We start from the raw sequence: 4,298 nt of genomic DNA, 5'->3' as shown, positions 1-4,298 counted from the left end.
TACAGACATCTATAAATGAAAAAGGCTGAGAAGCCTGACTATCTATCAGATCCTGCCGAGGGCACAAGATCGTAGCTGAGGTAACAAGCTAAACGTCGAAGTCCACGCGGAACTACTAGCGAGACCGAAGTCTCTCTGCAAAAACATAAAATAGGCAAACGTGAGTACAAATGTACCCAGCAAGACTTACATCAGAACTAACTACATATGCATCATTATCAACAAAGGGGTGGTGGGGTTTAACTGCAGCAAGCCAGCTTTGACTCGGTGGCTATCCTAAACTACGACTGCAAGTAACTCTTTTGAGGTGGCGCACACGAGTCCACATATTCACCATATCAATACACCACTATGGATCCGCTCCCGTCTCCCTACGAGAACGCCATCCATAGCACTCACGCTTATCTTGCGTATTTTAGAGTATCCACTTTCACCTGTCTATGAACGGATATAAGCAACCCAGAAGTCCTTTTCCGCGGACACGGCTATTCGAATAGATCATATTAACCCTGCAGGGGTGTACTTCTTCACACACGCTCTCACCACTTACCGCCGTTTACACGACATGTACTCGGCAACCTTCAAGCGGAAGCCCAACGTGGGTGTCGGCCACGGCCTGCCTAAACACTCAAGTCTCTAGTCCAGGTTTATCGCCTATTCGGGTTCCATCCATGAGGAGATCCGGCCGGAGTTTCGCTCACAGCCCCAAACGATGTGTACAGGGTTCCGTGACACCAAACGGGTGCCCGGTTTACCCGGCCACGTGCCTACCGCATCACAGCCCACCCCTACGGTCAGCGCTGCCCACGGCCTCCAGCATACTACAAACACCAGAAACTACTTGCAACTCCTGGACAGAGGACAAGGGTGATTAAGAAGCCGAGAGGGTCCATTGGTTTCGGGCCCAATGCGTGGTAGTAGCTGAATCATGGATCACAAACACAGAACTCAGTTCCTGAGGACGGCTGCAATGAGACAACCCACCATGTACTCCTACATGGCCTCTACCGCTACCTTTACCAAATCGTGTTCACACACTTAGCTCACACACAGTAGAACATGTTCACACACCTCTGATTCATCCCCGATGAATCAGACCTAACTCAACTCTAAGCAGTAGCAGGCATGACAAACAAGCATGAATGAGTAGGCACAACAGGGCTCAAACAACTCCTACTCATGCTAGTGGGTTTCATCTATTTACTGTGGAATGACAGGTCATGCAAAGGATAAAGGGGTTCAGCTACCGCAGCAAGTAACAGTTGAATCGATGTTGTCCTAATGCAGTAAAAGAGAGCAGGAGCGAGAGAGTGGGGTTTTATCGGAATGAACAAGGGGGTTTTGCTTGCCTGGCACTTCTGAAGATAACATTGAGTCTTCATCAGTGTCAACGATCACCACGTCGGAACATCGTCTACTGGGAGGGAACAGATACCGACAACAAAGAAGAAATACAATCAATGCAATGCACAATATGATGCATGCTCATGACATGGCAATATGAATGTGTTTTGAGCTAATGCAACTAGCAGCAGATTAAATGAAGTTGGTTTGAATACAAGATTCAAATTCAAACTCCATATGTGATTATTCAAATGCCATTTAATTGATTTGTGCTAAACAGCAGCTATAAGTTGTTCTAACATGCATGAAAGTGGTACAGATGGATTCCTTGAATTTTTCTGATAATTTTTCATATATAATTTATTTAATTTGGAGTTACGGTTAATTTTCTATGATTTTTAGAAGTTTTAGGCATTTTCTGGAATTTCCTGATTATTTTTAAATCCAGAAAATACTTATTGCGTCAGCCCCACGTCACAGTGACGTCAGCAGGGTCAAGTGGGCGCTCAGAGTCAAACCTGACGTGTGGGGGCCACACGTCAGTGACACAGGTTAGACAGGGGGGGTTAGTTTAATTTAATTAAAGATTAGGGCACTAGGGCCCACATGTCAGTGGCTCTGGGGTTAGATTAGGTGGTGATTAGCTTAAGCTAATCACCTGATGGCGGGGGCCCACCTGTCATGGACCCATGGGAGGTCAAAGGGTCAAACCCCCTGGTCGGCGGGGTCAACTCGCCGGCGTTTAGCCGCCGGCGAGGCTAAACGCGGCGGTGCAGGTGCGGGTTTCACGTACAGGGCACCGTTCGGGGCGCCGTTGGGCGCTATGGATAGCTGGGAGTGGCCCGCGGCGAGTGGTGCAGGTAGTTGGGTTCGGGGTCGCCGGAAAAGGCGCCGGCGACGTGTTTGGCGGCGGCCGGAGCTACGGGTTCGAGCGGGGCGAGGCCACAGAGAACGGGGGGGATGGCTAAGGGGCTCACCGAGCTCCTGAAGATGCTAGGAGCACGGTGCCGTGCTCGGTTTCGAGCCTTACTGGCTGCAGTGACGGCGGCGACATCGCCGGCGGCGTGGAGTTCTCGGCTCCGGTGGTTGATGCGGCTAGGGGGCGAATTAGGCAACGAGGCATGGGGGAAACGATGCAGCGGCTCACCGCGGTTCTTCTGGTGCTGGTGGTGAGGCAGGGGAGGCACGGGGTCCGGCGAATCGACGGCGGGGATCACCGGCACCCGAGGTCGGAAACGGCGGCGTTGGAGATGCAGCAGAGCTTCTGGCGCCGCGTGACTCGATGGAGAGGACGACGACGTCGTGGCGGAGCTCGGGATCACGTCGGAGAGGTGGGGCAGTGGCTGTGGGTGCGGGGTTACGGCAGCGCGTCCATGGAGGCTTCAGCCATGGCGGGGAACGGACGAGGAGAGGCGTAGGGGGGCGAATGGGAGGCCGAATCGATCGAGACGGCACCGAGGAGGAAGACCCGCGGCGTTGCGCTGTCCCGAGGACGCAGGCAGGCAGGCAGGTGGCGTGGCAGCACGGCCGTGCGCGCGCGTCGGGCACGCGCTCGGCGTCCGACTGGCGCGGTGGAGACGACGACTGGCAGTTGGGCCGGTGGGCCGCACTGCTGGGCTGGGTAAGTGGCCAGGTATCCTCTCTCTCTATCTCCTTTTTTCTAATATCTCAGTTTTCTATTATTCTGTAAATTTAGGGCTTTATTAAAAATACTCAGACACTTTCAAAAATCATGAAACTAATCATGGCTACTGTTTAGAAAATATCCAACAGTAAACATTTTAGTTTATGATTATTTGAGCATTTGAAATATTTAATAGCATTTAAATGCCCAAATGCAAATACTATATAATTTAATTCAAAAATCCAGGAATAGCCTATAAATATGTTCATCATTTTTGGAAGAGGTTTTCACCTTTAACAGAAATTATGAACATTTCCAAAGGGCATTCTGGGTTATTGAAAATATTTTTATTGAACCTAGTTAAATTTCATTTGGTGCTAGGGTTTCAACAATCCCCATTTCAAAAATCTTTGGAATTTAAACATGATGGCATGATGAACAAGCAAAGTCAAGCAAGGGCTGAACTGGGGCTGTGACACCAAGAATGTATGGGCCGTCAATACGCCGAAAGCTAACACGGGCTGGAAACGGCCCATGTAAATCATGGGCCGTTAACGGGTACAAAGAAAATTACTGTTCATTATGGGCTAGAGTCACAGTGGGCCTGTAAAGGGCCGAAATATACGAAGGCCTCATATGGGCCGAAAGACGTCGTGGGCCATACATGGGCCGAAAGTGAAATGGGCTGGTGTTATATTCGACGGCCCACATGACGTTGTTGGGCCGATTTCCTTCAGGGCCTAACGGGCCGTGAGTTAACGGGTCGTAAAATGGGCTATTTGTGAAGAGACCGTTAACAGGCTTTTCATGGGCCAGCCCATTAACTTTTGACCAAGTCAAACGGGCCAGCTTTGTAAGCTAAATGGGCCAGTGGTGGGTCGTGGCACGTGTCGACATATCATAGGCGCCTATCTGACCCACTGACGAGCTGACACGTGTTTCGTCCGGCCAATAAGAATTTTACACGTGGAAATTTCCCATTGGTCGGGGCTGTTAACGGGTTATCGGATCCAAAACCCGACCCGATAGCTTAACGGCATTCCGTTACGGTGGATGCCACGTGTCGGTCACCCTTGACGAAAGCACTTCTGTGACGCGCGATTTATCGTCATGGAAGTTGACACTTCCGTGATGATAATTTTGGTAATGTCATGGAACACTTCTATGATAGCACATGTATGACTATCTTGATTCTGTCATAAGTTTGTCATGAATGTACATGCATGACAAAAAAACGCGACCTACTGTGACAAAAACGTATCATCACGGAAGTGTATTTTTTTGTAGTGAAAGCTTTTATTTGGTCAAGTAGTCTAATCACCCCCCCCCC

The sequence above is a fragment of the Triticum aestivum genome, unplaced genomic scaffold (genome assembly GCF_018294505.1).
Source record: "Triticum aestivum cultivar Chinese Spring unplaced genomic scaffold, IWGSC CS RefSeq v2.1 scaffold44187, whole genome shotgun sequence".
In the NCBI taxonomy this organism is placed as follows: Eukaryota; Viridiplantae; Streptophyta; class Magnoliopsida; order Poales; family Poaceae; genus Triticum; species Triticum aestivum.
Note: the sequence above shows the minus strand (reverse complement) of the source record.